The 24,156-nt window shown below is 51.8% G+C and overlaps 1 protein-coding gene and 1 long non-coding RNA gene across 6 annotated transcripts in view; one reads left to right on the forward strand and one right to left on the reverse strand.

Annotated features, from left to right (window-relative positions):
* Positions 1-9,147, reverse strand: part of PHACTR4 (phosphatase and actin regulator 4) — an 84,475-nt gene extending 75,328 nt beyond the window's left edge. For 2 of the 5 annotated variants that reach the window (XM_059729475.1, XM_059729473.1), the window contains exon 1: positions 9,082-9,145. The gene's annotated coding sequence lies outside the window, so the exon portion shown is untranslated. Of the gene's footprint in view, positions 1-7,852; positions 8,000-9,081 lie in introns of those variants that run through there. The other 3 variants (XM_019490245.2, XM_019490240.2, XM_059729478.1) reach the window with 2 other exon arrangements.
* Positions 9,148-12,008: 2,861 nt separating this feature from the next.
* On the forward strand, positions 12,009-14,529 carry LOC132251111 (uncharacterized). Its single transcript, XR_009462909.1, has 2 exons — positions 12,009-13,325; positions 13,619-14,529. It is a non-coding gene; the product is annotated as an uncharacterized LOC132251111 (long non-coding RNA).
* The last annotated feature ends 9,627 nt before the right edge of the window (positions 14,530-24,156 follow it).

The following is a 24,156-nucleotide window of genomic DNA, read 5'->3' on the forward strand; positions in this document are numbered from 1 at the left end:
TGACCTGTACGTCATGCAGACTTAACAGGACTACATGCAATTCCCACGCAACAAGTGATTGCTCACTAATTACCGAAAGTCAGCAGTATCTAACTCCGTTCAATACATACATCATAAACATGGTTTGAGATGTAACTTCACCGTTAAAAAAAAGCAAGCCGCACCACACGCACGAGCCATAAAGCATGAAATACCTACTGCCACGAACTCCACCCGCTTGTTAAAGAGTCTGCTGCTATAGAAACTAGGATTAAATGTGCCAAGCCATGAATCAGCTACCCGAACTGGAGGTGCGCCTCGGCGATCAAGGGCATACCTGAGATTTGCAGCCATCAAGAGACATTTCGTGTCTATCCGATCTTAAAAACCAAACGCTCCCCCGGGCAGCGTGCGGCCAAGAAATCAGTGGGGCTGGAGGAGAGCAGTCCTGCAGAAATGCAATCAAATCGAGCACCTGGCTAGCTTTTTCAAGTCGCACAAGAAACCCAGGAACAGCGGCGTCCAAAATCACACGCGCGTGCTACACAAGTGTAGCAGCAAAACAGGAATAAAGTTTCCAGCCTTGGCGCCGCCCGGGCTGCGGGTTTTTTTAATCTCCAAAGCATCCCTTTAACAAATGGTCGGCAAGCGAAGTGCAAATACAGAATACAAACACCAGACCTGAGACACGGGGAGGTAAGGCCTATCCTGTTCAGAAAGCTGTACCCAAGAAATCGAGATATTCACTATTTCCGTTTCCTCCCTAGCGGAGTCCTGTCCTGCTACCGGTCCGGGAACCATACCCTGCCCAACATCTCAAAGGGGTTTGGTACCACGTCCACAGAAAGGTTACTTTTCTTCCTGCCCTGCCGGACTCAACAGCCCGGATTCACCAGCCGGCAAAAGAATTGCCTCGAGCTACGAAACGCACCGGCTTTTTAAGACTTTCCACAAAGGCGAGTTATGGGCAAGCGTCGAGCAAACCGAACGATCCTCAAATCCTGTCGCTAATTGAGTTTTTGCTGGAAGTCCGTCTGCAGCTCCAGCACGAGCTTGCACTGGGATTATTTTTCCATGCAATTAAAATAAATCAATGTGACCACTCGGGATTCTTTACCGCTGAATCATTACTTCAACGTGTTCAACAACCGTCCTTTTGCCTCCCTCAAAGCGACAGCGCACAACTGCTGCCTCCCAAATTTCCACCTCTATTTTGCCAGGCTGTCGGCCCGTCTAAAGGTTCAACACGGGGCACTGCCAGGCGACCCAGTGGGGAGACATGCAGCAGAGAGCTTCCCAGTCTGGGCAGCAAACTGACTTTAAAAAGCTTTGTTTTCCCCCCTCCCAAGAGACTAATGCTCTCGCATCGAAATAAATCCTTCAAAAGAAGAGATGGTCCATGAGTTTACCAGTCTGAAATGCGAACACAACCAGTGCTTATGGCAGAGGCTTTCTTCTCTCTACATATATCTCAACTTAAAAAAAATTGTGGGAAATCTTAATGGGAGGGGGAGGTTTCTCTTTTCGGTCTGAAACGCAGTAAGACAGCACCAAAAAAAAAAACTAACCCCTCACTTTGCATAACATCACTATGAATAAAAGCATAATCATAAAACACATTCATATCAGAGTACAGAGAGCATTCAAAATACCTCCCACTTCAGAGACAGAGACAATAAAAGGAAAATGTGTCATGACACAAAAAGAAAGATGCAAGGGAAGTTGAGAAATCAAACATGAAACCTCAACCCAATACCAATACTAGAAAACAGAAAGAAATATTTTAGAGCTGAATACACATTCAAAGCTTCACAGGAATTTAAAATTATTAGTCACTCAAACAGTCAGCATCCCTTTCACTAGGATACACGCATGTTTTACTGTCAGGATGCGAGCGGGTACCTAAAGGCCTCGCAGAGATCACACAGCGCCTCGAATCATCAGCACACCCCGGATACAAACAGTAAGACCTAGGTTACGAAGAGCTGACGCCGCCTGGGAGGGGAAACCGAGGCTCGGGGAGAAATGACCCGAGGAACATCAAACAACACGGCGAGCAACACAGCCCAGCACAGACTTACAGGCTTGCTGACCCAGAGCACAGGGGACATAACAGGCTACAATTCATATTATATATATATGTGTGTATGAATATATGAAGTTTTGCAGTAATGAGATTGGAGATTCAAGTTCATATACATATACACATACCCACACACACACACATATATACATATACATATATGAACTTGAATCTCCAGTCTCATTACTACAAAACTTCCTGCATCCCAAGTCAAATCAGCCAAACCAATTCCAAATCCATGTGAATCATATGTGAGCCATATGTGGCCCTGCTGCCAGCGAGCACCCTCCACCCCAGCCTGGGCTTCAGATACTTCCAAAGCCTTTGGCGGGCATCGTGTGCACAGGCCCAAGCTCAAAGTCTTGGGGTTCGGATGCCCCCGAGTTTCGCTCGCCCTCACCGTAGGGTCACAGGAGCAAGCTAGGGAGGAGTCTCCCGTTTCCACAAAGTCGGTGTGGAGCCGAGATCCTCCCGCTTTTAAGACATCTTTAAAAGCACATTTCAAATGGACTCGTGAAGATCCAGGAATCCACCAATGCGTTCAGTAGGAGCTCATCCGCGAGTCTTGGGGAAGCCGGAGAGCCTAACACGCCTGCACCAGTGCTCCCTGAACGAGGTGGAAAAATAGCTCCGGCAGCCTTCAGATGTCAAAACCCATCTTCAGTAGGCTGCCTGTGACTGAGTTCAGTTCTCCATTTCCCCTCCATCCTAGTTATCCCATATATTTGGCAAAAGTGCATCTCGGACAGATATCCAGGTTGTAGCCGTATTGCCTTTTCCTCTAGACCAATCAGGACTTGTAGTGGAGATGATATCTTTTATTACACCAACAAGATTTTTGCAAAAAAATTGTCTTTAATCGCCAGCTTTTGGGCATAAACACCCTTCATCAAGGGTGTTTGTGCCGGAAACCTGGCAATTAAAAGACAATGTTTTTGCAAAAATCTTGTTGGCCTAATAAAAGATATCATCTCGGACAGATGAAACCCAACAACGAAACTGCAGAACCAGTGCAAGCTCCACCGTTTCTGACCACACGCGCTGCACTGAGTTTTTAAGTCATGAACTTCCTGAAAAAGGACTAGCCATGCCTGGACTGGCCTTTCTTGCTACATCAGCCCAAAGCAGAGAAAGCGGATAGAAAACCAATAGCCTGAAGCCCCAGCTACGTTTCAAAACTCTGCTGCAAGGCAGAGCTGCCAAGAGAGCAGTGCACGTTGCTCATTTGGCAAGTCCACACAAAGTCTGATGGTCCACACTGTGAACCGGAGAAGAATTCAGAAATCACATTGGAGCATGCCAGCCGCCCCGGTTTCGTAACGGCATTCCTGGCCTGCACGCACGAGCCCACGCATCGCCACATTTCTTTTTACAACGCATCCTACCACGCTCCAGCCTGGTCCACGCCAGCTACCGAACCAGGGGCCTGGCGTATCACCGGTGAGAAAAGGGTGGCACCCCAGGTTAGCAGCAGGCTTTTAAATCCGAGTTCACAGCCAGATCCACGCGAGGCATCAGCGATTCAAGACATACGGCATCACCTAGCATGCAGACCTGTTCACACACACGTTTTGTTTCCACGTTCAGGTCCGTGTCCTCTCTCTCGGCACCGTGCAAACATCCTGTATACAGAAGTGAACCCAAATGGGTAACAGGCCCTTTCCTATCCAGCACTTAATTAAACCGTGTTCGCAGGAGATGGCTATACTAACAGCCGTGCCAGCAGAGACCAACCCTGTCTGCCTGAGCCAGTTGGCCTGTTCAGTTTATTTCAGCAATTATCATCCGGTTATAGGTCCCAGCTGAAAATGAAAGCACATCTACTACCAGATGAATCAGTTCCAGTATCACCAGTGACATTTATGGGTAGCAATTAAGACACGCGGGCACCACCCACACTTTCGATCAAATCACGTTAGCAGAAGAGCTTTGAGACAGTTAAAAGTTCTCCAAAAAGTTCAGGGAAGATCAATCGCTTCCCTAGGCTGACATTTTTCTCCACCACGCGTGTTCCTGAGTAACCCCACCGCGGCCACTCGATGCCAGGAAAGGTTTGGCGGTTCAGCAAATCCTCCTAGCACGGGTACCAGCAATACGGTTCTTTACCGGCACAGCTTACGTGCATTTGGAAAACAAGGGACGCCACTTCAGACCAGCACCGGCACTTCTCGGGGGATACAAATGACACCTCCATCAGCACTTTTGTCAAGGTAAAAATGCTGGGACAAAAAAAAAAAAAAAAATCCTACAGACATCATGGGTAAAATTTGCAAATGCAAAGTGAATTAGGAGTTAGAGTCCCATTTGCAAAAGTGACTTGGGCATCTGAGCTACACTGAAGTGCCCAACTTGAGAACTGACTTCAGCTTTTGCATCACAGGCATTTTCCCCACATTTCCCCCGCCCCCTTGCAAAAAATAAATAAAGGAAAATCCCGACTGACCCTAAAGTAGGATTCCTAGGATCCCAGACTGAAGCACTAGGGGAGTATAAGTTGTAGCCGCATCTGTCTAAGGACACAGGCCGACGAGGTTCTTTGGGCAAATCCGATATCTTTTATTAGACCAACTCAAATAGTTGGAAACACTCTTCTTTGCAAGCTTTCGGGTACAAATACCTGGGAGAGTGCGACTGGGGCCCAGGCTCTTGTTGCGGTGTGTTGCTTTGTCCCCTGACATTCAAAAGGCCTGGTCACTGCATAGATAGCCGCTAGCCCATCTCCACTTCCGACGTGGCTCGCAGCCGTTAGGTAAGCGGTTCTCCATTGTGTTTGGAAAGCAGCATGCCAAAGGCACAAAACACAAAAGAATCCAGTGAACAAGCCATGTTCCAGCCCTTTCCCCCTCACCCGTAGCACTGCAGACAGCCAACGGGGTTAACTACGTAATAACACGCTATGCAACCACTGGCAGCAAGAGAAAATACTCGTTTAGACGAGTTATCCCTTTGGAAAGGATGCTTCGTTCATTTATCATCCAATTAAGGGATGAAGCATGGGCTGATGAGGTTCTTTGGGTGCGTGAGATCTCTTTTATTAGACCAACTAAGCAGTCAGAAAAATTGCTCTTTGCAAGTTTTCGGGCGCAAACACCCTTCTTCGAGAGATGACGCGTGTTCATCGGCCTGGTACCATGCCAGATGAGCTGTCTTCTACTGTGGTTTGGAAATAGCACGAAGGCATTCAAACAACGCTGTCACCAAGGATGCAGCTGGGTCTGAAAGGTGCCCATCACCTTGGTGTCTGAGCACCCCTGAGATCCAAGGAGGGTCAACAGTGAAGGCAATAGAAAAATCTGTGCGCAGAGCAGTATCCTCAGATAGCCTGCTAGTTCTTTAAAGCTAGTTATCAGCAAGACAAGAGAAGAGCAGCTCCTGACTCGGGCTGTCACCAAACCTCCCACCTGCGCTGGCGGACTTTCCCTCTCTGCTTTGAAGAGGGACTCGGCGGTCACTGGAGGAGCCCACAAACCCCACAGCAGCTCCTTGCCATGCGTTAGGAGGTTTCTCCTCCCTAATTCTGCTGCTTAGCAAAAGTCAACGAGATCCTCCGAGTGAAAGACCTGCACGCTTTTGCGTCTACATGGTTTTACAGACTCATGTTTTGCTAAACGGAGGCCACAGAAACCTCACTTGAGAAAGCAAAAAGGACTCCGAGAGCTCACTTTGCTAGCGGCTGATGCGGGGGCACGCGCTGGAAGGAACCGAGGAACGCCTGTACTAGAAGCAGTTGCAAAGGTGCCAACGGCTGGTTTGCACATTCAGCGATGGACTAACCCCACCGTGCAGGAAAGAACTGGAAATAGTCATCGCCCAGCAATGACAAATCAGCAAGCACCACTAATTAACTGATAAAAATAGAGCTCTGAAAGGGCTTTTCTCTCTCTCTACACAAAGCCAAGCAAGTGCTGGTTTCCAAGCATACAGCATGCTGGTTTCCAAGCCCACCCGCTAGCCACGGATTCTGTCATCCTGTTTGTCAACGAGCAATGAGGGCCCCGCTCCCACAAAATACGGAGAGCCTCCTAATTAACCACCTTCTCCCATCAACTCCAGTCCAATTAATAGACAGCCAAGAGCTTAACTTTTCCCCTCAGCCACATTCAGTTTCCTATCTAATTTACAGCACTTTCCGCCCATTCCAACCCAGTCCATTATTACTGCTTTGCTCCAAAGAAATGGCTGAGTGCATCCTCCGTGCGCTCGCACGTGCACGTCGCTCGGCATCCATTCATATCAGAACAACAGACTGACGTACGAATAACATCCACCACCGCGCAGGTCTTCTCTAAGCATCATCGAGACAGCGTCTCATACCTGAGCCCCGCTTGGACCATCTTACCTGAAAACCAACTGCAACGCTGCTGAAATGGGCAACTGGAAATGGCAGCATTTGCCATTTTTAATACATTTAATGCCTACGTATGCAGCTAAAGCAATCGAGCATGAGCTCAGCAAATGCAACTTGTTGAAATGCAATCAATGCAGCTCTCAAGATGAGCAAATTCAACTGGAAATCACATTTCCCATTCCCTGAAGGAAGGAGAAGGCTGTGTAAGCACAGATTTCCAAGCCATCAGCACAAAAACAAAGATGCAATCACATTTTGCCTGTCCATGTTGATGCCCCCCCCGCTCCCAAATCCCGATCTATAGTCGCGTTATTACCCTCCCTTCCCAGAGCTCCAATCTGTTCCACCTTGCACATAAATGAAGTGTACCATGAAGGCCAAAAAAGGTACATCTTTTCTAACATGTGAGCCTACCGTTAACAAACTCCAATAAAACGCAGGCTGATCCATTTGAAGCCATGTTAGCCCACAGCAGACAAATTACATGGTTTCAATCTTGTGAGAAAAGTCATGTTAAGGTCTTCTTTACCCACAGGCTTTTTGGGTATAATCCAAGGTAGGAATTTAAACCAAGATAATTATGCCAACATTATGTCACAATAGAAACAGCCTGACATTAGTGCTTTTCTACATTTAACATGCATCCTCTGGGGAGAAGTTTGAACCACACCAAAAAATCCTCTTTAGGCTTTTTCCCCACTTTATAATTAAATCTGGATTACGTGAAATTTGCCTGCTTAAAAGCATACTAGCTGTTCCTGAATAACCGCGCACAGGTCTCCGTACGAGCGTTCACACGCAGAATTGTTTGGCTCCAAGCTCAGATGGGTTCTTGCACTGCCGTCAAAGCGCGCACGAGCAGTTATACCAGTTCACCCCATAGCGGCAAAACTAGCCCAACTTCCCCACCCAGACAATCCCTAGGGCGAGGGAGGAGTGAATAAAAGAAATGAAGATAAAAATAAAATAAGAAACACAAAGCTAGAGCACCTCATGCTGTGGCTGCTCCATGCAAATGAGCAGAGTGAACATTTGAAAGCATCGGAAGTAATTTCCACAGGAAAAGATACGTAGCCCTGATTCATCCGGGGGTAAAGGTGCCAGCCCTGGGTCAGAGCTCAACCACTACCCACACCAGATACTAGAGACTCACAGAAAACGAGGGTGGAAAGGACCTCAGGGGGTCACTTCTAGTCCAACCCCCTGCTCCGAGCAGGACCAGCCCCGACTCCATCAAAGCCTTGGCTGGGACGTCGAGCCGGGCTTTAAAAACCTCCAAGGATTTCCCGCTTTGTGAAACCGAGATAACTAGATTAGCACCGGGCGACCTGCTAACTCCACGAAGCAACGCATCCTTTTCACTCGACCGAACCACGCGCAGCTCGGCCTCGCGCCTCCCTCCGAGCCGAGCAAGATCTACCGGCGACGAGTCGAGGACGCACCTATTTCTCAAAGGCGAAGAGCTCCCAATTTAAGAGGCGCCGGCTGTCAGATTTTAGGTTTCCATTTGCTTCACCGAAGAAAACTCGTCACTTCACGGACGAACGAAGGCTGATCGCTCCCTCGTCCATGTTTGGCTGGGACCTTCTTTTTTTTTTTTTTTACAATAAAAATAAAGACAGGTTTTCTTTACAGCAGAGCAAATCCACAACTGGATATTGGGGAGGGATCAAAAGAGGGGAACTATTTCATTTCAAAAGTATCCATCAGTGCAACAACTGATACCAGTGCAACAATTGCAAGTGTCCCTGGGTGCAACAACTGGTAACAATGCAACAGTTGCAAGTGGCCATCCCTGCAACCACCGGTTGGGGGGTTGGGTCCGAGGAAGGGACCGCAGGGGAGCACCTCGCACAACCCCCGTGCAAGGTGGGACTGTCGCTGATCTTGCAAATTCCCCATTGAAATAAAAATGACTCTTTTTAGGTCACTATAATGACCAAGCACCACTCACGGTGCCCATCGGCACGCCTCCGCCCGATGCAGCGACACCTGGACAGACGGAGGTGGCCAGCTTGGAGGAGAGCAGCAAGCGGACAAGGGTGCGGAGCGGGCGGCGAGGAAAGGCCGTGGCGTTTCGGCTCCCCCGCGAAGGCTGGAGAGACCCCGAGGCAGGGAAGGCGCTCGCCGTGAGCCGCCGCGCGGGGTCGGGTCAGGGCTGAACGCTGTGCGTAGCCCAGGGGCGCAGGGAGCCCGTACGAAAATGGGGGCAAGGCGCGACTTTCAGAGCTGCCCCTGGGATGTGTCTGAAAATACCTCGAGAGCCGCAGAGAGGGGCGCAATGCGCACCCCCAGACGGGCAGCGGGGCTGCCTCGTGGATGAAAATGGGAGGTAAGTCGGGATTTTCAGAGCAGCTCCTCGGACTGGGGTCTTAACCCCCCCTGGAAGCTGGGGGGCAATGCCAGCACCCTGCCCCCGGGCACCCAAGGGCTGCCCCCCCGCCAGGGCCCGCCTCCCCACAGCTGAAAATGGGGGAAAGTCGCGATTTTCAGTCCAGCCGCTCGAACTCGGGTCTTACAACACTGGGGGGGGGGGGCAACGCCGGTGAGCCGAGACGCGGAGGGGCTGCCCCAGGCCCCCCTATGAAAATGGGGCAAGTCGCGATTTTCAGCCCAGCCCCGCGCAAAACCCGCGCAGCAGCAGCGCGACACGCGCAGCGCACCCGCTCACCTGCCCGCGCCCGCGCCCGCTCCGCCGCCGCCCGCGCCCCGGGCCCAGCCCCACGGAAGCCCTGCCGGGGCGGCGCCGCGCGGCATGCCGGGACTTGTAGTCCTCCGGGGGCGGGGCTTGGGAGGGCTGCGTGGGGAGGGGGCGGTGACGTCACCCGGGACGTGGGGTGGGGCTGGGGCATGAGGTTATGCAGGGATCTGTGATGTCAGGTGGGGCTGAGGTATGGAGTAATATGGCCAACTGTGATGTCATACGGGGCCGGGGCATGAGGTCGTATGGGGAGCTGTGATGTCATACAGGGCTAAGGTATGGAGTAATATGAGGAACTGGGATGTCATATGGAGCTGGGGCCTAAGGTAATATGGAGCGTCTGTGATGTCATATGAGGCTGGGGCATGAGGTCATTTGGGGAGCCATGATGTCATATGGGGCTGGGGCATGAGGTCATCTAGGGAGCCATGATGACATGTGGGGCCGGGGCCTATGGTAATATGGGGAGCCATGATGTCATATGGGGCTGGGGCATGAGGTCATATGGGGAGCCATGATGTCAAGTGGGGCCGGGGCCTTAGGTAATGTGGGGATCTGTGATGTCATACGGAGCTAGGGCACGAGATCCCACGGGACCAGGGGTGCGACCAGGGGCCCAGGGCGGAGCGGGCAGCGGTGCCGTGGTCTGTGCCTGGGGGCGAAGGGCAGGTGGGACTCCACGGTGCCACACAGCCTGGGGCGTGCGTGCAGTAACGGGATCCGTGCTGCAGTACGGGGCTGGGGCACGAGGTGACGCGGGGACCAGCGATGCCGCGTGGGCCTGGCCCACGGGGCGATGCGGGGGCAGCGGCCGCGCACTGGGCCGTCCGCAGGGCCTGCGGGCAGCACGGGAGCGGCTGGCGCGGTGCGGGGCGTCTGCGTGGCGGTGAGCGCTCTGCCTGGACCTGCCGGGGCTGGCGTCGGGGCGGATCATTTTGCACGACGCCCCGGGGCCAGGAGAGGAGCCCGGGCGCAGGGGAGCAGCGCCAAGCGGCACGAGCTCCGCGGGCGCAGTCGCAAGAGAAAGCGGAGGCTGAGCCCTGCCGGGGCCGCGTCCTAGCCGGCTCCTCCGACCCTGGATTTGCGCCAGGCTTGGCAGGAGGCCTCCAGAAGGTCATTTCCATTTCTTTATCCTGCCGCCCAATCTCTCGATTGCGTCTCAAGGCAAAGAGCTGTCACCCTGATCCTTCTGAATTAGAGTCGCTTGATAAAGAGCATGAATCACTCCCGGGCCAGACGCTCCGGCTGCCTTCTCCTCTACAGCGGGGTCAGGGAGGGGGGACGCAAAGCGAGGCGCATTGCTACACGAGGCCAAGCACCAACCGTGTCGGACAGACGTTGGTGGAAGAACACACCGTAAATCTCAGATTGGCTTGGGAAAGCTGCATTGCTTGCATTTAAACAAGTTGCATTTGTTGAGATCATGCTCGATCCTTACACATTTTTTGACTTTTCAACATGACTTGCCTTTCTAAATCAGAGCAGGAGACACTAAAAGCTTCAGAGAGTAAAACTGTTGAGTCTGAAATGCTGAAATGAAAGAGCTGAACCCTTCGGAGCAAAACAGAACCAGCTGGTATTGCAAAATGATGAGTTGTGGTTATTTCTCCCCGCTGGACAATAAAGAATTTGACAAAAATCATATTTTCCTATAGGAGAAATGTTGTGTCTGAATAGGCTCCAGGGAGAAATAGAAGTTTTTACTTTTTCCGGTACAGGACACCCTTCTAACGAGTCCAAAGCGCACCTCTCACAATGCAGCGAGATGCTCTGTCCGCGGAGGACCCTGTCCGCCGGTGACCCAGGGCCCTTTCAGGCAGGTGCCTTCGGCTGCATCGTGGGAGCACCTGAGCTCCACACCTCCTTTCCTAGAAAGCTCCCGTGCGTTTCAAGTGCTTCCCACGCAAAATCCTTCTACCAGGCGCCTTCCCCACCTGAGGGCAGCGAGCTCTGCCGCCTGAGTGCTTAGCATATTTACAGCCCTGCCAGTCCCGAGCAGCAAAAGCGCGCTAGACCTGGAACATGAAAAGGCTTGAAATCACGAGGTTAATAAAAACGAAATATCCAACAGATGGATAGCAAATAAAAAGAATATGGATTTGATGATTCAACGAGACCAAGAGCCAAGGGACTGGTGAGAAGTTGGTGAGAGAAGACCATGCAGATCTCAGGTGAGCTTGGAAAAGGGCGCGATCCTTACATACGAGTTTTTGACCTTTCAGCGTGCCCATTTCGGAGCGCTGAAAGGGTCATTTGTCTGCAAACAGTGTGTTTTTTGTAAAGCTGCGCTTCTCAACTGATAAACAGGGCACGAAAACGTTTCCTTTCTTTTTGTCCCCACCACCGCACATCTATTTAGACTGCAAGCTTTGGAGAGCAGGGATGATTTTACCGCGGCGCCCTGCGGCCCTGCTCCCAGCGCTCTGGGCCGGCAGAGACTTCCAAGTGCGGACACAGCTGATCCAGGACAAGCTGCCCCGCTCCCACGATGCAAAACAGCCAAGCGTACCGACCATTGCATCTGTTTACTAATGCCTAGGCCTGCACACCTCTGTCCGTCCAGGGTCACACTTCGTCCCGCACCAACAGACGGAGCTAGCCAGCAAAAGGCGGTAGCACAGAGCTGGCTTTGGATACAAAGCCTGCCTTTGAAACCCCGGAGTAGCCTTTTGCCCTATTGATCCCTCTGCAGAGTCTCATTCAATACAGCAGCAGAGGCTGTGCAGGAGCAAATATTAGCCAGGCCCGGCTCTGAGGACTTCTCCTCCCTCCCTGCCAAAAGCGACCGCCGCTTTAATGAGGACAGGCAAACAAGGTTCCTTGGGTGAATTTGATATCTTTTATTAGACCAACCCAAATGGTTGGAGAATAGTTATTAAGCAAGCTTTGGATTTTTGAACCCGAAAGCTTGCTTAATAACTATTCTCCAACCATTTGTGTTGGTCTAATAAAAGATATCAAATTCACCCAAGGAACCTTGTGTCTGCCTATATCCTTAGACCAACACGGCTACAACCTAAACCCCTGCTTTAATGAGGAGGCACTTTGCCTGGCTGCATCCAGAGCACAAAGGCTTGAAAACCATAAAGTCTCTGTCCCTAAGGTGTCACCAGTAGTAAGGCCGTATAAGGCTTTGGAGGGTGGCTAATTGGACCTGGGACACGAAAAATGTTCCAAAATATAAAAAATAAGGTGCCCAAGATATGGTTTTGCAAACCAACTGGATCTTGCTTTTGGCCCGTGCACACTAGGGTACAAGTGGTGGGTGAACAGCTTTCCAGAGCAGGTTCCTGGTACATCTGCAAACACTGGTTTCCTGCTGCTGTTTGTCGTCGCTCCGTCCCGTTCTCGAACGCAGACTCCATTGCACCCCTTCTCCCCGGCCAGTCCCCTCGCTGGCCCAGCTCCCCGCAGGCACCTAAAATCCTGCAACTTCCCAGCTTCTTGCGGTCGGAGGTTTTGGGGAGGGCAGAGTTATCTCCTGGGTGGATAAGCCGCAGCCTTTACATTAGCAGTATGCTGCTGATCCCATGCAACCCCTCTCCAGCCTTATCTGTATGCCTGGCAGCTTCAGGAATGCAGACAAAGGTGACCTATTGGGGCAGCAACGGTCTTGCCTGAAGATTCAGGACAGCTTTCTCTCCAGGGCAAGTCAATGAGTAACTTGCCGCTGTTAGCAGAATTCAAGGAGCCGGGCAAACAATTTGACCTTGTTCATGCAGCAGTGAGCTCTGTGGCTCTCAGCCTGCAGGAAGAGCAAACAAGCTGGAAGCTAAAGGGGATGGGGCCGGGCAGGGACGACGGGATGGAGGGTATAGCGTGGAATCAAATGAAAATAAAGCAGAGCCTGTCACTAGCTGCAGCATGACCCTGGTGGGGAAAAAAAAGGATTGGAGTCTGTTGAAATTCCTGTCCATACTCCCACTGTTCAGCTTTCTCATGGGCTCTGCAGGAGATGTCTTCATTTCTTTGCAGGGCTCCTCGCAGTTTGGCTCTTGGCCATCTTGCAGCTTAACAGTATTGCCAGTATTCTTACTGCAGCTCTCGTGATGCTTTCCCCTGTGCCCCCAGCCCCTGGACTCCTGGGATCGTGCAACACAAGGACGGCATACTATGAATTTCCCTGGCCTAGGCCCCACAGCCTTGCATCCGGCACCAAAAAAACCCTCGCTGACATGACAAGAGAAGCAAGGACCCCGTCATCAATCAAAAAGGTAATAGCCAAGAGATGCAGCTAGGTAAAGCCGTGCATTAGGAGACCTCAAAGTGCTTAAAGATTTAATGCGAAGGCATTAAAGTAGATACCTTGAAGGCTTGTCAAGTAGATACTCTAATCCCTTTTCTAGACAATTGAGGCATAAAGGCTGAAATCTTTGAACCACTGGAATGAACTATCCCTTAAACAGGGCCAGGATTTGCCCCGGCAAAATGAAGCGACTTTTCCAAGGTCAGAAGGGAAAAGCCAGGTGTGCATTCCTGCTCTGCAGAGCCTTCCCTTCTCTCCTAGGACACTGAGAGTCCCCAGGAGGGTGGCAAAGCCAGATTTGGGGTCTCTATATCAAACACTTGTCCGGCTACCTGCACCCTGCTGCTTATGGATTTGGATGCATCTCTCCTCCCAGACCCCTTGCAAGACAGAGCGCTGCTCTTATCCCGATGTAAGAAGTTTGCAGCAGAGCGAGGAGCAGAATCCAGATCTTCTGCGTCCCACAATCATTCACCTTTCCCTGCTGCAGCTTCTGTGGGGGGAAATACAAATCAGAGACCAGCAGATGTAACCCAACGATCAGCTCTCTACCTTTTCACCTAACTCCGCAGCCCCTACGTATTTCTTTCATTTCAGTTTTCTCTATTGCGTCCTCTCGCATGGGATAGACCCTTTGTAGAGCTACCGCAGAGCTCTGAAGATGCACAAAATGAGACCGTCATCCCAGAAATGCCCGTGTTGTTTTTTGTTTAAAAGCTTGATAGACGTGCTCAGCTCTAAAAGGAATATTTCAAGCACGCGTCCTAGTCAATACGTTGTCGCAGCATCCCACACATTTCTGGTGATGCCTGGGCCAGCGTGGCAATATTATTATATTACAACTTCCTTGATCCCAGCAGTCACATATGGAAGTAAAGGACTAATTGGTAGAGTTATAAAATCACTGAGATTTGGAGAGGATCTGCACAGCTGAGCAGTCTGTATAACCCCTCCGTTAAAAAAGGGCTGGCTCACTGGGGAGTGCATTATGTAATGCATGCCATACATTATGATTATTTTAGGGTTATGTATTTTTTTTTAATAAGTGTACTGTTTAGCGTCACAGTGAAAAAGTATAGATCCTACGTAGTTTGTGTTTGGGAATGGTCTAGAAAGCTTGTCCAAAGAAAAAGCTATTTGCTTGATAACCTAATAAACACTTATCACTCTCACCTTCGAAGGCACTCGCGTCTTGTAGCATTGGGAGCCACGTGAGTACATAGACAGCTGATAACAGTGCGTTGATGGTCAGTGATATCTGCTACAAAATTGTGACGGAGAAGAGGACGACAGGAAATGTCCCACCCCATGGAAATACCGGCTTTGCCTATTGCATTGTGGTGGCAGATGGAGGTGTCATTCAGGAGAAGGGTCTTATCGCGCCAGGTGCTGTACACAAATAGAGGGCAGCCCTTGCCCAAAGACTGTTTTGATTTAATTACATTAATCAGAGTTTGCAAGTTGGGGTGGGGGCAGAGGGATGACTCCTATCAACCTTTCCTGCGTTTTCCCATCGTCTTTTCTCCTTGATAATTAAATCTGTGTGTGTGGATATGAAGGATGCCTGCACTTGTTTGACAACTACTGGGCGACTTTGTGCAAGTGCTGCCACCCATCTACGTGCCTCATCTTCCCCTCCATGCAATAGGAGCAATAACACTTCTTCAAATCCCCTAATATCTCAAGGGCTTCAGATAATAGGGGGATGGGATTTACAGAAGTATCAGCACTCAACAATTAACTTATTTGGATTCCTTTTTTATTTTTGTCCTTGCAAGCTACATTTAGCCCTGGTGTAAACACTCCAATCCTTTGGTTTCCATAAAACCGCATGTACTGTCACAACTGGTGACCAGGAATCAGACCGCTCACGTGGATCTGAACTTACAAGCGAGGCCACTGGTTCTCACTGGAGGCGTGGGGTTTGACACCTAATAATCAGGTACTAATTATTCCAGAATTAAATCATTTTAATAGAGGAAGTTATTGCAGACTAACGGTGGGTGCATCTACACGTTCATTAATGAGCTTTAGGTAATGCACATTAAATCTAGGACCTGGGTACTACAAAAATGTGTATTAGCCCATGGGCGACTGGTGCCTCCCGAGTCTGGGGGGCACCAGATCAGCAACGGGAGGGCAGGGGATCCCCCAGCAGCCCATCCCCGACCAGGGGGAACCAGTATGTGTGGGGGGGGTCCCCCAGCAGCTCATCACCGAGCTGGAAGTGCACTTCCGGTGGCACTTCCAGTTTCGCAGCTGGCACTTCCAGGGGGTACACGGCTGATCTCAGGGGCAGACCCACTACGTGTTGCCAATGCATTAGCCTACTTTAAAGTGCATTAGCTAAAGAGCCCAGTTTTTTGTGATGCTTTAATGCGGATTAAAATAGGCTAATATGCATTAAAGTGCATGTGTAAACACACCCACTGTTGCTGAATATCTCGTTCCATAACACTGGTAACAACTTGGACAAACCCTAAGTGCCTCCAAAGAACTCCAGAAGCCTCCGAGGATAACTGAGGTCAGAAATGTCGCGTCGCTCGCTGTACCCGGCACAGCTGCTCACCGTTCACTTCTCTCTTGACTATTCCCTTGGCCTGGCTTCAACCACAATCAAAGCTGCAAACACCACCCGAGCTTTAATGAACACAAAACGCATGGGACAGGGTTGCCAACCCTCCAGGATTGCCCAGGAACTAGATATAAATCTCCAGGAGACTGCTGAGAGTCACCCGGGAGATAAATGAATGGGCATTGATTAAAATAAATATGAAAACGTTGAATCTGATGTATACAGTAGTCCCGTGGTTTTTTTTTTTAAATGCAATAGTAACGTGCTGTCTAGCTTTCGGTACAAAGACTGCCATAACTGACACGGGCACATTGGCATTGTGTGTCGTGGGCACATTGGCAGAAGGGAAACCTCCCGGAATAGATTCAAACCGAGTTGGCAAACCGAAAGCAGGAGCAAATTGCAATGGGGGGGTGGGCCAGGGAGAGATTACAGCAGCAGGGGATGCAGGCAACGAGGGGAGATACAGCCGTATTAAATGTAAAGCCCTCCAGCAAAGCAAGCGGCACCGATACAAAATGGAAGGAAGGGAGGGACGCAGCCTAGCCGAACAACCGAGCCTGTCGCACTCGAGCTAGTGCCCGTTCCCCTGGTACTGTCCTCATGTGACTTCTTTGTGCAACCAAGCATTATAAGTTGCTGCAGGGAAGGTCTGGGAAGAGGACGGGGTGATGAAGCGCTCGCTAGAGGATCTGCCTGGAGAAGGGGCGCCTGGGACAAGACGAGCTGAGAAGCACTGAGCCAGCTGAATCTCTGAAATATTCCTCAATAACATTAAGGACTAGCTGGCATTTAACAGATCAATAGCATCCATATTTTATGAGTCACACTGGGCTTCCAGCTCATAGCACACCCTGTGGGTGATTAAACGACAGGCATATTATCATAGGAGGAGGCCGGGAGAAGGTGGCATAAAAACCGACGACCGCTTCTGCATACTGAGCAGTGTCTTCCCGTGCACAAAGGCGAGGATCGCAGGTAGTTCATCAACTGCTGTGCCCCTGTCACAGCTTCAGCAGTGCCAGCACAGCTGCGCTGACATCTGTATCAGCCACAGAGGAAGCACAACTATTTTAGCTGGTCAAAACAGAAGCATCAGGCGTTGCAAAAATGCAGCGCTGGAAGGAACCCTGTCGCGCTCGCGGCGAAACGCTGCCACGGGAAGAGCTCGGGGCAGGCCCGACGAGGTGTCTCGTGCTGCACCTTTAGGCACTGGGCGCCGCAGGTGCTAGGTAAGGTCGAGAGCTGCGTGTCGGCTGCAAGTGCAGCGTGTGGTGGAAGCCAGGTGCTCTCCTGAGGATAGGTGCCAACATCCGAGCTTTTAAAATAGGGCTGGGGGACAAGCCTCCCTTCTATGAATCCAGGATGCAGAAGACCTGGGTTATGTTTCTTTCCTCTGCCTGTGAAGATTCAAGCTCTTCTCCCACCTCCCAGGAGAGTGCAAGCTGCAGGCTATGCCAGGCGCAACGCTCTCCTGGGGAATCGGGGCCACGGCACAGACACACGTTCAAAGTCCACGACGGCAGAAAGATCACATGCCTGGGCACCAGAGACTGGTCCAGGGATGGGGAGGGCGCCCGTGTTCTGCCCCAACATCGGTTTCCCCTATTTTATTCCCTGTCTGATGTATTCTCAGGGGCTGGAGGCCAGGATTTTCCCTTTGCAAGAGCTGCCGTAAGCACCCAAACCCATATGCCCTTCCTGGCCTAAAGCAGCTTGATTTCTTTGCTGTTACATGGTGGAGCTGTAACAGGAGGGGAGGAGAGTGTCCCTCCCCACCTCCCAAACAAGCAGGGGGCCAGGGCAGAGGCCCAGGCGGAGGAAGGAATTGAACCCGAGCTCCCCGTTCCTTCCACACCTCAGGAAAGGAGGAACTGAGCATGCAAAGAAAGGGGCGAGGAGCCTTGTCCTGTGTCCTGGTCATGCCAGAACCACAGGACCTGCTTTCTGGAGCCGGCTCTGGCCGCCTGGTCAAGACGGGAGCAGCCCCAGGCACGGGCAGACACAGCTCGGGGTGCCAGGGGAGCTGGGACGTCCACGAAATCCAGGCAGCCCCTGGGATAGACACGGGGGCTTTCAGGTGGGCGATGCTGGGTGCAAGCGCAGCTGCTGCCAGAGCCCAGGAGCCTTCGTGGATGCCGGCCAGGCACGTTTGTGGGTCCCGGGAAAGGCAGAGCCTGGGCGGTGCTCACCTGGGTGCTGAGCCCCGCCGGAGCGCTGCGGCCGGCTTCCAGCAGGTGGCTCTGCCGAATCAGAAAACCGCCGGCCTGGCAGGCTCCGGTCCAGCGCAGACAGACACGAGGGAGGAGGGTTTCTGACCTCCTCCTGCCTGCAGCCCTTTCAAGAACATGGCAAATTTCCCAATGGGCATTAGCTCACCCCTTTAGAGTGGGATTTTCCATCCCTCCCGAGCTGGTTTGGTTCCTAAATCCCCTTTGGAAACTGTGGGAATGAAAAAAATTCCCACATTTCAGCCCATTATCAGCTCAGCTGTAGGGGTCCCGATCAGAGCCCTCCTGGCAGGGCCCTTAGCGTGTCCAGGGTCTGGTTTCCTCCATGCGTCCCACTCGGGAATAGGGCAGCATCCTCCAGGCTGCCTCTCTGCATCCCAGCACCTCCGGACCCTACAAAGCAACACGCTGGAGTGACAATCGTGGCAATGGAGAGAGGAGAGGGCTGTGGAGGGGGGAAAAAACCCAGTGATGCTCTTTGGGGTTCACAGTCAACGGTCACACAATAGCGGTGGTTTCATTCTCTCGTGCCTGCTTCACAGGACCATAGACGTCACGGAAATGAGGTGGGAGGGAGCTCGGGAGGTCACATCTAGTCCACGCAGGACCAGCCCCGACTACATCATCCCAGCCAAGGCTTTGTCTAGCCGGGTCCTCAAGGATGGGGAGTCCACCCCGTCTCTGGGTGACCGGTCCCGGTGCTTCACCACCCTCCTCGTGAGAAAGTTTTTCCTAATATCCAGCCTCCACTTCTCTTGCTGCAGCTTGGACAGCAATTTATTCTGCACGATCCACTCGATACCTTAGCACAGCCCCAGGGCGTTTATCGAGGCTTCTTTGTGAGTGCATCCCCTGTCCCGTTACCTGGGGTCTCCCCACAGTCAGATCCACGCCGAGAATGTGGAAAGGCCCGACGGGAGACACGTCATCGCTGCCGGTCTGGCCACCGGCACACGGAGATGTCACTTGACAGGATAATGACACGGGACACGCGACCTCTTGCAGTTACCGCCCGGAACAGATGGTCCCCGGGTCCTGTAATGTCTCCGTGCCATTTCTCAGACAATAAAACACGCTGGTACCCACATGGGGATTATAATCCGTATCTTCCTGAAGTCTCCTATGCCCCCCTTGTGCTTATCTTTGGAAGGGTGTTTTTGTCACCCATCATGACGGCTCCATTAAATAACCGCAGCAGAATTGGACACGACAGTCTGGCTCCGAGCAGGTCTCTTATTACCGAACTGGTTTCACAGGTGCTGGGCGCTGACTGCCGAGGTGATGCCTCGAGCCTGGAAAGATTTGCATACACGCTTACCTTTGCACACTGGGAGCACCCCATTAGCTCCAACCGGGCTGCTCTCGGGGAGGAAAGTCAAACACCTGCGTACGTCTTTGATGGACCGGGGCTTAGGGGGTTTTTGGAGTGCCTGCCACAGTTGGCGGAGAGGTTCAAAGGAGCCCGGCTTCAAAGCCCTGCTACAATATCAAGGCATTAGGTTCCTGGCAACTGTCAGAGGAGCTTTTATCTTGCGCCGGCATTGAAATGCACGGCGCAGTCAGCTCCATTCGCACGTGCGTGGTCATAATGAAGGCTGGCACGTACCCCAGAAACTATGTGGTGACACAGCTGGGATGTTACTCACGGATCCAGCCTGAAGATCATGTTGAGTGCATAAGAAAACAGGTATTTTTCTTGCCTGGGATGCAAAGGGTGCATAGGCTTATTTTGAGCCCAGAGGGGAAATACATCCTGTTCCTAGGAAAGAATGAAAAACAAGACATGCAACGAGCTCCTCGGGCAGCTTCCCGAGTTGCAAGGCAGACTTGGGGATGGTTGCAGGGGGCATGGCATGACGGCGCTTCCTCCTCAGCTGTCCTGGAGGTGACAGACCAACTCCTTCCCAATCCCCCATGAGAAGGCCAGAAGGGACCATGCATGGTGTTGGCGGTAGCTGTGATGGTGGAAGGACACGGGCAGACCGTCTGCCCATAGGTTCATAGATGTAGGGTTGGAGGGACCCGAGCAGATCATCAAGTCCAACCCGGCCCTGGGCAGGAATGAATACTGGGCCCATATGACCCCTGGGCTCATATGACCCCATCTTAGGGTAGATGTGATATCTTTTATTAGACCAGCTAAACAGCTGGAGCAAAGCTCTTTGCAAGCTTTTGGGCACGAACACCCGTCGCCAGGCATACCTGGCATTAGAAAGGACCGTTGTGATAACCTCCTCCGACCACCTGCATAACCCCGACTGAATTCCTGCTGCAGCCCAACGAGAGCATTTCCATCTTTGCTTGACTTTAAAGTATCCACTATATATAAAAAAAAAAAAATTAAAGAAAACCCTAGCTCTTCTCACCAAGTGTTTCCACTAGCTAATCACCCTCGCTGCCCCAACTTTCCCTGTTCATCGCTAGTCGGAATTTGTCTCGATCCAATTCCCACCCACCGAGATGCCTTCCAATAACTGCTTATAACACTTGCAAAAAAAAACAACCCCAAAAACCAGGCACAGGTGTCGGAGGGCCCAGTCCCCCCTCACCCCTGCACCCAGCGGCCGAGGGAATTCCACCATCTGCTTAAAATTCCTCCTGCAGCCTCGCCGTGCCGGGATGCTCTTCAGCAGCGCCGGCCTATTGTGTCGTGTTGCTGGGTGCTGGCGAAATAACCACATAGCTCTGCAGCACAGATGGCTCCGCTTTAGTCAGGGAGAAGAAAATGGCCTGCGAGTGTTTGCAATCCACACGTGTGCGAAGCACTTCGGGCCCTTTCAGAGCTGCTATTTCAGATTAGTATTCCCACTGCTTTCCCGACGCGCTAAGACTCCTCCGGATTCTCGACGAAGGGCGATTGTAGTCGTCTTCACGTTGCGCCGAAACGGTTACAACTATCAGCCCTCTGCAGCAAGGTTATTAAAACCCTTTCTGCTGTGCAAGAGACAATAAAGCTATCAATAAATAATACACATTTAGACTAATTGCAGACCTCGGTTAGATGTGAAGTGAGAAATTTATTAATTTATAACAATGGGTCTCAGAAGGAAAAGAGGGACTAAGCTAGCAAAGCGGGCCAAGCGGTTCGTTATCATCGTGCCGTAGGCCTATTGTATCGTCATCATCGTGCCATAGACCTAGACCCCTGCCGAACTGGTTAGTGCCCTGACTTTACCAGCAGAAAACCAAGGAGAGAAAGAAAAAGGCAGCCGCAATCATTTAAAAAACCCTCCCCACCCCCACATAATGCGGCATCAGATGTTTTTCCACTTTGTGACTCGAAGCTGGTAGAAGTCAAATGAAATAATGGATCATGGTGCAATCAGGCATCATCAAGGTGTTTTATCTTGTATTGATTTGTGTGCTTTAAATCTGCAGCAGGAAACACAGAGAGGAAAATGTAGGGCCAACATGGGGATTTATGTCAGGAAAGATGTCACAAGGCCTGGGAATCAATAGGAACGGTCTCTTTTTTCCTTTGCTTTTTTATGTCCCCTGGCAGCGTTCGGAAGCGTTTCTGCCGCCTGAGCGGCGTGGCAATAGTCTGGGATGTCTTCGCGGCCAAACTGAGCGGATGATCTGCATTGCCCGGTTTCAGGGAGGAGCGCCGAGTACAGAGCCCAAGTTCACACTAACAGATAAAATGACATTTTTGAGGCTCGTTCTGCCCAATCCCAACAACAGAGCTAACTGGCTTTTACCGAACACATTTTCAGAGAGGTTTGGGGAGAAAAAGGCTCAGTTTTCCCCAGATAATTTTGCATTTGCTCTTGTCCTCTGTGATTACACCCAGGAGCCCGTTCAAAGCATCTCAGCCTCTGGTCCCGCTCCCAGCCGCAGGGCCCTTTGAGTTCAGATGCGTCTTTGAGGGTCCATTTTCTCCGGCAGATCCACGCGCCTGCGGCCGGTTTATTTTGGTACGTTTTGCAGGGGATAAAATCAGATCCACTGCACAGACAACACGGCTGTGACCTCCTCGAGCCGTGACGCCGAACCACCATCGACCTTTGCCAGGCAACATGGAGAGGGTGGGCTGCAGCTGCGGGGCCCCGCAGCGAGGAGGTGTTAGTTTGGTGAATAAATGTTAAAAAAAAGGAGCAAAGCGGAGCACGAAGCTCTTTGCCCACTTCTCTGTTACTGGTGCACGCCGTCCCGTGCTATACACCTCAGCCTCCGCTGGAGGGAAGCCCTCTCTGCATTAGAGATGCTTGCTTGCTCAGTTGGAGCCGTGTCGGTCTGAGGACATAGGCAAACAAGGTTTTGCTGGGTAAATCTGATATCTTTTATTAATAATCTGGTCTAATATAAGATATCGGATTTACCCAAAGAACCTTGTTTGCCTTTCAGTTCATAGGATCAGAGGAAAGAGCTGCCAGGGGCCTCCCCAGGTCATCTAGTCCAGCCCCGGCTCAAGGCAGGATCATCCCCGACTAACCCACCCGAGCCAAGGGTCTGTCTCAACCCGCCCTTGAACGTTTCCAAGGACGGAGATGCCACAAGGTCCCTCGCTGCCTCTCCCAAAGCTCGGCCACCCGCAGAGTCAGACAATTCCTCTTTGGTTATCTTCAGCCTCAGTTTCCCTTGCTGCAGCTTGAGGCCAGTGCAACCCAACTGCAATGCTCATCTCCAGCCTCTCGCCCTTCAGGGATTTGAAAGCTGTGATCAAATCCCCCTTCCGTCTCCTTTTCTCCAGACTAAATAGCCCACGCTCTTTCAGCCTGCCCTCGTCGGTCTGGCCTCCCAGGCTCCGAATCGTGCTCGGTGCTCTGCACTGGACTCTTTCCAAACTGCCCTCGTCCTTCTCAAAGTGTGGCTGGATGAGTTTAGGATCCGCAGGGCTATTTCTGGAGACATCGATGCAGAATAGCTCTGGACGCCGATTGTTTTGCCCCGGCGCGCACCTGTTCACTGGGGATTGAACGGAGACTATTAAGCGCTGACGGCACACAAGCCCGTGCCCGGAGCCAACCTAAATCCTGGGAAACACCCTAGAGAAGAAAAGCCGCATCTCCCCCTCCGGATCTTCAGAGGCATCCAGCTCAGCCAAGCTCCAGTTTTGGCACCGACAGCCGGAGACGATGGTGCTCCAGAACCGACCCTTCAAAACTGCTTCGTCCCGAAAGGTCTGGCTCAAAGAGGAGGCTGACCGCCCACCCATTGGTGGCCCCCGAAGAGGCAGCATCGTGTCGACCAGACGGGAGGGTCCCTCGGGCAGCGGGTTACGATCTCTGCCGTGTTACGCGCCCACGGGGGATTAAAGCTGGGCCTGCTGCAGACGGGGCGGCAGCAGCTGCGGGCGCTCTGCTTCCCGGGGCAGGGCTGGCGGCCAGGGCTCCTCTCCGCTGCCTGCTAGAGGGTGGTGGATCCCCTTCTTCCTCCGCTTGCTGGCAGAGCTAGAAGGCTTTTGTTTTTGTGCCCTGAAAGGTCAGACATCTGCAGCAATCAGGAAAGGCGACGGCCTGGGACCGGAGCCGGGGCGACCTTTTTGTCCAAAACTTATGCAGATTTGGTGACAGCGAAACCGTTTCTGAACTGGTCTTGATTTCACCCAGTTGTGCTGAGAAGGAGCAAGAGCAATACCAGCCCCAGCGCCAGGCTTCCCTCGTCCCACCCGAAACCAGATTTACCTTGGGGGGGGGCCGGAGGATCTTTCAGGGCTTCTGTTTATGAACTTCCTGCCTCAGCTTCCCCAGCTGTAACACGGGGGCAATGTCACCTCCCCTTTTCAGTGGGCCACCCGCTCAGAGAATGAATTAGGACAGATTCATCCTGATTCGGTTATTGGCAGCGAGGAGCAGAAGCCCTGGTTTTAGACTGATCCTTGATCGTGCCGCTCGCTGCAGAAATTGCACCCGGTGAAAGAAAGCTCCCCCATCACCTTAAACAACCTGCCCTTGTGCCTCCCAGCCCCTTCACGCCTGAGCAGGTGTCTGCAGAGCAGCTGGAGCTGCATTATCTCCTGCCTGGTTCAGCATTATCTGGCACAGAGGAGA

The sequence above is a fragment of the Alligator mississippiensis genome, chromosome 6 (assembly GCF_030867095.1).
Source record: "Alligator mississippiensis isolate rAllMis1 chromosome 6, rAllMis1, whole genome shotgun sequence".
Classification (NCBI taxonomy): Eukaryota; Metazoa; Chordata; order Crocodylia; family Alligatoridae; genus Alligator; species Alligator mississippiensis.